The 10,809-nt window shown below is 37.4% G+C and overlaps 1 protein-coding gene across 2 annotated transcripts in view; it reads left to right on the plus strand.

Moving 5' to 3' along the window:
* The window catches only part of LOC108733905 (lachesin), a 230,939-nt gene that overhangs the window by 199,690 nt on the left and 20,440 nt on the right, over positions 1-10,809 (plus strand). The gene's annotated exons all lie outside the window — the stretch shown is intronic.

A 10,809-nucleotide genomic window follows, 5' to 3' on the forward strand; every position in this document is an offset into this window, starting at 1 on the left:
TATATAGGGTGTCCCAGTTATAATAATTAATATTTATACCACAGATTCCTACGGACATTTGGAACATAAAATGTTATAACACTTTTGACTTTTGAAACAAAATAAAAAATTATAAAATTGTAACAGTTTTGATGCCGGCCCTGCACAATCGCAAATTAATTACGATTGCCAGCTGATCGTAGAACAATTCACATTCAGTAGGTCGGAATCAGCTGCTTTTTTGGGTGATGTTATTGTTTATGTTTGGTATTAAGTTACGGATCAGCCGAAGAAAATGCACTCGCGTTAAGGTCCATTAGATGACTGAAACATGCTAGAAAAACTACGTACCTATCACAATCGAAAATCCCACTATCGTAAACTGAAGTGGACCTAATGTAGTCCATGACGTCGAGTATTATGTTATTTTAAATAGAAAAGAAATTTTAACAACTACGGAATAGTTAGAAGCGGTGCACAAACAACCCTCACCACCCAGCGTTTGGTAAAGGTTTGTAACATAACGTACTAGTGTACGAAAACAAATGTATGTGTTATGGTTGTAAAAGTTGAGACAAGATGCAGACCTACTTTGACCATTCACATGTGTTAAACGTTAGTTTTGCCTGGCAGGGCTCATTAACCACACGTGGGGTAATACAAGGATGTGTCCAGAAGGACCAAGTCGGTTATTTTGTTTTCATTAAATGTAAAAAGCTAAATATTGATATAACCTCGTATAATTACACTGCTGGAAGTGACTGGAATAAATACACATAATGTTGTAGTTTCTAACAGGTTGTTCAGTTCGCTTTCGATTGTTGTGGAATTTACTTGTTTGTTAGAGTTAGTTTATTTATTTAATGGTCATTTCATAAAAGACTATTACAATAAGGACAATTAGTAGTGTGATAGTGCGTTCTAATAGGGTTCTTATTCAACCGTCAGTTGGTGGTGAGTTACATTACCAATGCCTATCGTATAATTCGAAATATTCCCGGTATCTTGGCCAAAATTCGCAGCAACAGGGTTATAAAAGGTACGCTTTTCTTTTTCACTTTTACCTCTTTTTTTGCAAGGTGGAAGTATATTCGGCTTCTTCCCGGTAGGTACTTGTTACATCCACACCAGATCAGCTGAGCGACGTAAGTCGCCTAGATCCAGGCCCGTAATGTAAGAAATTGTACGTTCAAATTTACAAAGACGATTTGCGAGCTCAATTGTCACTGGATTGAAAAATTGTATAACACTTTTTTGTTGTAGTTTGTGTCAGGAAGCCATTTTTTTTTTTAATTATTATAAGTGGAACACCCTGTATAGGAGGGTGAATCAAATATAAACAAAGTTTCTTGCCTCGTGGAGTGTTGGGCAGGGATGTCGGGAATGTGAGAAAGAAGCAAGTGAGCGACCTCTTTCGTTCTTCTCGGTACCTTTCTTGAAGATGTTTGAGCAGGAGGTTCTCTTATCAATTGCGCAGGATACTATTATTAACTCTCTTACCATACACGGTATAAAATCAGCAGAATTGCTGAGGAGATTGACTGCAGTACACAGGCAGACAAATAGACGAACTCAACTTAGATTAGTCTTGATGGTCTCCCCTTCGCTTCTGTAAGGTCTCATTGACACACTTTTAGCCGTTTCGAATAAAACCTTTTGGGTGATTCATCCCCACCAGCTGACTAAGTAGGCGTCCGGACAATTCCTCCGGACTAGGCCGAAGAGTGGGGTTTCAGTCTCCTTTTAGGAATTCTGGGAGTGGGTGGGTGGTAATTGGAATGAGATGACACTGACGAAATGAAGACAAAAGAGAGTGGAAAGCTGCCCCAGAATTTACCTAAATGGTCCAAGGAAACCCATTCGTTTCGGATTGAGTTACTGCTCCTGTCTCTTTAATTTTCTTGGTAACTTTAAATAAACACACAGGTTTCAGTTTTATGAATCATTTAAGTGTGTGCAGCACCTAATGGATTTCCGAAATCGTTATCCGATATTTAATCCATTTCCTACAACTTAAAATGTAAAAATGCAACATTGTGCATTTGAGCAGCAACTCTACTGAAGCATGAATTTTACTGAAGTCATCTCAGATATCTCGGTATTTGAAGGTAAGGACTGTTCGCCTTCCAGCATTTGCTTTAGTTAATTAATCCCAAGAATGGTCCTGGAAGTCTTCCTTTTACCCCTTTTTAAATTGTTTGCGCAGTCCTTCTTATCCATTCGTTCCAGGAATGCTAATAAACGTTCGGTATCCGTCAACAGTGCAGCGACAATAAGAAAGTAGCAGCATTCGATAAAGTTTGCTGATAATGGAAGGGGTTCATCCTCCCTCTTTTGGATTCTAAGCGTCCGTCTAGTCGTTCCGACAGCAACACCGCTAACCTTTCCTGCCTGTCATCGTTTTAACGGTGTCGAAATTCCACTTGTTAAACGGCGGTCTTATTTGAAAGTACTTTAAACTTTTCTAATTGTTCGAAATAATCTTTCGCGCACAATAAGAGGCTCTCGTTTCGCCTCTTCTCTTTCTCGCCCTGTTCGGCAATCAACGGCAAAGAGAAAACTCTCTCGATCGATACGAGGGGAACGCCTGCTTTACCGGAACGACAAAGTATATGATTGGAACTTGTTTAAGTACAACAATGCTTATTTATTGACATAAGTGTATGGACCGTATAGTTGTATATTAAATAAAACAACAAAACCAAATAACAGGAAAGTGTTACAAATGCAGACATACAAGTGTAACATGGTGAACAGTTTGAACTTAAGTCTAGGCGTGTACATATGAAATCAATGGTAATATACAACTGCGCGCGTATTAACCAAGAAAATAGTTCACCAACTTTTCAATTCAGTCTTGTCACAACTTATACCCATAGTCCAGTCGGTAGAAAATTTTCTAATACCTCATCATTTCTAACCTTCTCTATCGACGGTATCTTCATCATTCACCTATAACACCACATTTCGAACGATTCTAACCTTTCTTTTCCGCCGCGCCCACTGTCCATGTTTCGTACCTGTTCAACGCCGCGCTCCAAACATACACCTTTAACAATCTTTTTCGAATTTCTAAATTAGCCGTTCGCGAGCATAGAAGTGACTTCTTTTTATTGAAGGCAACTCGACCCTGCGCTATCCTCCGCTATATATCCCTACTACTCCTTCCGTCCTGACTGATCTGATGATACCTAAAATCAGCCACTTCTTCTAATCTTTATGTTCTCTCTTTCTCTACTTTTTCTTCCCCTGCATACCAGTATTTTTGTTTTATTTATTTTCAAAAAGTACTATTCTGTCAATACCGCTTCCATTTTATTCAAGGCTATTTCTAACTCCTCCTTGCTAGACGCTAATACTGCTATATCATCTGCAAATCTAAGCATACTAATCTTTTGCCCCTGTATATCTATCCCTACAGTTGTACTGTCTTTAATGATGTTGATGGCGCCTTCGATGTATAGATTAAAAAGTAGCGGTGACAGTGTGCATCCCTGCCTGACTCCCTTCCTAATATTTACTTCTCTACGTTACAGCCCCATCATTATAACTGCCTGCTGCTCTTTATACAAACTAAGTATCATTCTTCTATCTTTGTAACTCATCCCTACATTTTTAAATATACTTAACTTCTTGTCCCATTTAACATTGTCAAAAACTTTTTCTAAATCTACAAATCATATATACGCCCTCTTTCTTTTTCTTATCGTTTTCTCTATTGTTACCCGTTAAGCTAGAATGGCCTCCAGCGTTCCTCTATTTCTTCTAAACCCAAATTGATCTTCCCCTAATAGTTCTTCCGCCCTTTTTTCCATCCTCCTCTATACAATTGTAGTTAAGATTTTTGACGCATGGGAAGTTAAGCTAATTGTTCTAAATGTTTCGCACTTATCCGCGCCCCTCTTCTTAGGTAATGTTACTACTACATTCCGTTTATAATCCTCTGGGACTTTCCCCGTCTCGTAAATGTGACTAGCTAGCTTAAGCATACGATCTCTAACCTCATCAAAACTGAAGAGCATTTATTTATTTGAGGTTGGCGAACTTCATTCGTCAACTCCGATACGATTGCATACAAATTACAATATCTTTGTTTGTTTGGGATTCGTTTCAGCAGTTTGTCTTCGACCATTTCTACCGCATCTTAACTCAGTCGGTCGATGACCCGAGGACAACTTTTATCAAGATGTATCCCGTTTTCTGTATTTATTTGGAAAATAAAAATTCTTGCTATTTGTTGCGCTTTCGAAAATGCTTCTGTCCTTAGTTTTCCTCTCTCATGCTTGTGTAGGCTGCGTTTTATGTTCCACACTTTTCCTTTGTTATTTTTGCTTCATAATAACCCCTTACAAAACACAATAGGTAGTTTAGTTCTTGTTTTGTTTTTTATTTATTCTAAAATCCATTAGGCATTCAGAAAAAACACAATGTAAGCTGATTATGATGTAGTTTTTTACAACTAGATACATAAAGTACGATAAAAGTACAATGAAGTTCTTGATAAAACACTAAAACGCACAATTCTAGATAATAACGTTTAAAAAAAATTTGGCAGTTATAGGGACTGCCGATAGAAGTGAAAACATAGAACTTTTAGTATTAAAATTTGAAATTTCACAATGTTTGAATAAAAATTATCAAGACACTCCGAGCAACAATTATATGCATGTTTATATGGTTTTTTATTATTCAAATATTTACATAAATTTCAATGTACTTGATTTTTAACATTGTTTGCATCATTGTCATCATTAATTTCAACAATTCTCTGTATAGATACAGATATACTCAGATATATACTGCTACAAGCATGTCGGTGACGCGAACGCACTAGATTTCACCCATCCACAAAGCGTCTAACGCCTACAGCACACGGCCGCTGCGCGTGCGCCAGTCGTGAGCATGTCGGTGACGCGAACCCATAACATTTTCCCCTGTCAAAAAGTGCCCAACGTCCCTAAAGAAGTTTTCACTTCAAAGAGTTCATACTTGAAATTCACAACAATTTTTTAAAAATGCAGACACGTGTTTCGCTCATTTACTCTTGTGAGCATTCTCAATGCAAGACTGGTTATTAACGAAGATAAATTTATACGTTAGTAGTAGTAAAAAGGGTACGAGTAGTGGAATGGTAGTGGTTTGCGAAACATGAGTTTAAATAGAGAATCGCATGGTGATTAGAGCAGCATGTATAAGGAACAGAGGGGATTGTACGGAAATCAGAAAAAGGTACAGTTCAAGGGTGATCCTGGGCGTGAATTGCCAACGTATGGTGGAATTGCGATAACAATTAAGCAGNTTAAAATTTTTAAAATTTAAATTATCCCGCCATTCATGAAAACATCGATTGTTCAGAAAACATCGAACAATCGATGTAATAAATATTGGAACATCGATGGTCATACATCGATAATTTTTTTCAACATCGCCCATCCCTACTGCTACAAGCATGTCGGTGTTCAAAACTGTAACGTGTTTCAACACCCAAGATGTCATCCTTGAAACGCATTATGGGTAGATGTTTAAAACTTTTTTATGTACAATTTTGGGTTTTAGTTTCTTATTTAAAGAAGATTAAGTCCTTGGTGAATAATAATCTATTGAAACCATTAAATGTAGATTGAGACTTCAAACTTATTTGTTCTGCACTGCTTGTAGCAGCTAATAGCGGCTGAAAGTTGTTTATTTATTTATATGGGCCCTGAATATTTGTGATCATTTCCGAAAATTCTTATCTTCTTTCTGTCGTGGAAGTATTGTCCCGTGTATGGTTCATGCCCTGCGTCATTCTTTCTCGACCTATAGGCGCATCAACTATACAGTCAATATCGATCGCCTGCGGCATTCGTTTATAACACTTCAAAAAAAAGAAGGTTCTTAATGCGATTGTATTTACCGTTTTCTTGTGTGTATTTTACAAAATTTCTTTGTCAATTCTGAATCGATTTTACAAATTCTTTTTTATGGAATGGTTATATTTCAAGGGTGGTCTCGTTTCAATTTAAAAAAAGTATTCCATTTGTAAGGGTGAAAAATTGGGGGATTATGAAAACTACTTAAAGAGATTAGGCAACCTAGTCATCTCCATCTGGTCTTTCTCATTGTATAGGCTACGTCTTAAGTGTTCCTATTTGAATTTGTTAATTTTTCAGTTCCAGTTTGTGCATATAGACATATTCAGGTTAGTTTTTATACGTCTGTACTTATACTTAAATTTAATTTTGAGTAAAAAATACATTGCTTTTCCATTATTATTACCATACCTGTACAAGAACATCGTTTTGTTTTTTCACTTGATTCTATACAAAAGGATCCTAATGAGAGGAGATAGTTCAAAGGGGCCGTATATTTGTTACCGTACAATGTAAAATGCTTACAAGCAAGCATTTAGGTTGATTTTGAATTAATGTTACAAAGGAACGTTCTATTCGGGTCAAAACAATTTTGAAAACAATGAAAGCATGCATGAATGCTATGAGATAATAACAGTATCATTATCATCAATCCTGGTATGTAATAAAGACAAAAACTGCAAATGCGGTTTCGAATAAGCTGTATATGTTTATGACAATAAATAAATACCAAAAATTTCATAAATGTGGCTATCAATACTTATAGTGTCATCATCATAAGGTCGTCAGTACTAGGACTGGTTGGACACGCACCTCCACTCTTTCCTATTCTGAGCTGATCGGCGCATATTTCGAAACCTAGAAAAAAATACTTTTGGGTGTTTCATTCCCACCAGCCAATAATGCTCGTAGGCGGGCAGTCCCTCCGAACTATGCCGGAAGGTAGGGTGGAAAGCCCTCTTCAGCCTGCTTTCAGGAATCGTGGGAATGAGTGGGTGGTGGTTCGGGTGAGGAAGTTGAGACGGACGAAATGAAGATAGAAGAGAATGAAAGATTATCTGTGGAATATTACTGCACCAGCATTTGCCTAAATGATCCAAGGAAATCACAGAAAAACTTGGACCAAGGCAGACAGACTCGGAATCGAACCGGCGTCTTCCATAATGCTAAGCAATGGTCTAAACCTCTAGGCCAGGACTAACAAACCTTTTGAATCAACGGGCTAATTTAAATTTTAAAATTTTTTGGTGGGCAGCACATCAAGTAACACATATTTATAATTTACAAAACTTTATTTATAATAAACATTAGAAGAAAAAANAAACGAGAAAAGAAAAAAAAAAGAAATTTTAACGAAAAATTTGGCACTGTTTTTTCGATACAAGCTGATCAATATCAACTGAAATTGATGAGGTAGTTACACGGATGCAGCTTTCTAATCGTGCATCACTCAGTCCTGATCGGTGGTCATTTATGATTTATTTCATGGTTGAAAATAATTGTTTCGCAAACGTACGTACTTCTAAAGAGACCTCATTTGCTTTGCATTTTTCGCAAAAAGCGGAAATATCTCAGGGCTCACATACGATTTATAAATTTTTTTTATGTTTACTGAGAAAAATACATTTCTTAAATCAGTATTATTGTGCATGTCAATCACTTCCATTTGCAAGTCTTCGAGAACTGTATCCACGTCGATATTAAATGGTGAAGAAAACATTTTCGATTCAAAGTCGATAAAATAAATTCAATTTTAGAAATGCTTGGCGGGCCGCAGAAATATGTTTAACGGGCTGCAAGCGGCCCGTGGGCCACGTGTTGCTCACCACTGCTCTAGGTCTAGAACAACTCACATCCTTAACTATTTGCGAACAGTAATTCAATCTAGGTCTACCTCTACCCCTCCTAACTCCCGTTTCTGCGTCTAGTATGCCTCTGACTAGACCTTCATGCCTGAGAAGGTGTCCTACCAATCTATCTCGCCTATTTCTTATTGACTTCCATAGAGTCCTCTATTCTCTTATTATTTTTACTACCTCCTCATTTCTAACCTTCTCTATCGACGGTATCGTCATCATTCGCCTGTAGCATCACATTTGGAACGCTTCTAACCTTTTCTTTTTTTCGAAGCGCCCAGTGCTCATGTTTCGCACCCGTACAGCGCCACGCTCCAAACATCTTTAGCAATCTTTTTCGAATTTCTAAATAAACCGTTCACCAGCAGAGAAGTGACTTCTTTTTATTAAAGGTGACTCGATCCTACGCTATCCTCTGCTTTATATCCCTACTACTCCTTCCGTCGTGACTCATATGACTTCCTAGATACCTAAAATCGGTCACTTTTTCTAATCTTTCGTCTCCTATCTTTATATTCGCTCTTTACGTACTATTTCTTAACTTGCATATTTTCATACAACACTATTTTGTCAGTACTGCTTCCATTTTATTTAAAGCTATCTCTAGCTACTCGTTGCTAGATGCTGATACTGTTATATCATCTACCTATAGTATACTTTAATTTAATATCAAATACGTTTGGAGCTTAATAATAAAATACCTATAACGAAGTCAAAACGGCTAGAATTAGTTTCTCATGAATCGAGTTTCCGGAAGAACGCCTAGATTTGTTAATGCTTATTTTTACTTGATTATACGAGGGTGGATTGATAAGTTTCCGGCCTGACCAAGAAAAACAAGGTTTTTAAAAATTTTTTTTTTTTATTTCTCAACATAATCTCCTCCAAGGCTGATACATTTCTCATAGCGGTGTTCCAGTCTATTAATGCCATCTCTATAGACTGATTCGTCAAGCTCCTCAAAATAACCATTTACAGCTTCGATTACTTCTTCATTGTCCGCAAATCTCTTACCGCCAAGCCATTTTTTGAGATTAGGGAACAGAAAATAGTCACTCGGGGCTAGGTCTGGAGAGTAAGGAGGGTGCGGCATCAATTCAAACTTTAGATCGTTGATTTTAGCCGTCGCAACGATTGACGTGTGCGCTGGTGCGTTATCGTGATGAAACAAGATTTTTTTCTTCGCCAGATGAGGTCGTTTAATTTTCACCTCGTGGCTCAAACGTTGCAATAAGTCTGCGTAGTATTGACCAGTGATAGTATTACCCTTTGCAAGGTAATCAATGTATATAATACCTCTTGCATCCCAAAAAACAGTAGCCATAACCTTGTTCGCCGAAAAAATTGTTTTTGCCTTCTTTGGAGTTGGTTCCCCTGGTCCAATCCACTGTTTAGACTGTTCTTTGGTTTCAGGAGTGTAGTGGTGGACCCACGTTTCGTCAACGGTTACGAATCGACGCAAAAATTCGCTTGGATTACGCTTATACAATGACAAATTTGCGGTAGAAATGTTTTTTCGAATCAATTTTTGGTCGACTGTTAGCAAACGCGGCACCCATCTTGCACAGAGCTTTTCCATATGCAAATGTTGGTGCAAAATATGTTGCACACGTTCATATGACATCTTACAGGTCTCAGCTATCTCACGCACTTTCAATCTGCGGTCTCCCAGCACTATTTGATGAATTTTTTCGATCATATCTGGAGTTGTGACCTCAACGGGGCGTCCTGAGCGAGGCCCATCAGAGGTGCTCACACGACCCTTTTTAAACTCGGAAACCCACTGCTTAACGGTTGAATATGACGGGGAGGATGTCCCCAGTGTTGAGTCCATCTCTTTTTTAATTTCCTTCGGCGTTAACCCCTTCAAATAAAAGTATTTGATGACAGCACGATTTTCCTGCTTTTCCATTTTTACGAAAACCACAGAGGCGTCTTGTTCAGCGTGCTGTCAAACCTACACTAGCAAGGAGATCGGGCTGAAACTATAGCTACAAGCTATCCAAGGATGGTACTATAGAATGTCACCTCAAGGTAGGCCTAGTGGCGTCATCTCTTGGTTAGGCCGGAAACTTATCAATCCACCCTCGTATAAATTGGAAGCAACTGTTACATTTAAATATTAAATGTTTAATTTTTTCCCCCTGTAGTAGGGATCGCGAACCGCATGTCGAAAAACAGTACCATAAAAAAGTGATGATCTTATTACCATACATGTATTTTTTTTCTTGAAAAATCATGGATACAACCACATAAATTCGTTGACCCTTTCCATAAAACGTGGTGCTTTGTATGGATCTATCTTGCATAATTTATATTTCTCTTGAGATGGCTGTAGAACATAAAATGGTGGTAGCGTTGTGCAGAAAACTGCTGAAAACGACTCATTACCTCCAGAAGTAAACCAAAATTACCCCGTTATCAAAATAAATTGTTTAATTACGGGGAAAGATCAAACTTGAGAGCGTACTTTACCGAGACGTATCCCTAAACAAAGGAGCATCCGTCATTCTGAATGCATAATTACACGACGAAATTCGCACAAGGATCTAGTAGTTAGTGCTTTCCGGAAAATCTTACACTTGATTTATGCTCAGTTGAGCCATCTGCACGGAAATATTGATTTAAATATAAGTGCAAATTTTACACAAGGTGATAAGAACAGTAAGTAAATGTTTGCTGGTCCTAAAATTCAGCAAGACAATATCAGTCATTGGAGTAAGTCAGTATGTGATTGTAGAACGATTGTTGACATGATAATTGTTGAAGCACCTGAACTCTATCACTGCTCTTGAAGCCTAAATCCTTGATTTCATAGAAGATAACCTCCAAAATAGTAGGTACATGTGAAACAGCACGGAACGTTGTCTCCTCCGCGGCAAATTTGAAACGAACAACAGCAGCATCCTTATTATTTGTAACATGTGCAAGCTTTACAGATAGAAATGTGCAAAATGGGTTTTTAAAAGTATTTAAATACAAAATGCAAATAATCCTTTGATTTGTTATTTTAAATGTAAAATAGAAAATAGATTTCCCTTTTGTATTTTAAACGTTAAATGTAAAATACGTATTTTCAAAATACTTTTTTCAAATAAATATTTGGATACTATTATTAACTA

The sequence above is a fragment of the Agrilus planipennis genome, unplaced genomic scaffold, assembly GCF_000699045.2.
Source record: "Agrilus planipennis isolate EAB-ADULT unplaced genomic scaffold, Apla_2.0 scaffold11, whole genome shotgun sequence".
NCBI classification, from domain to species: Eukaryota; Metazoa; Arthropoda; class Insecta; order Coleoptera; family Buprestidae; genus Agrilus; species Agrilus planipennis.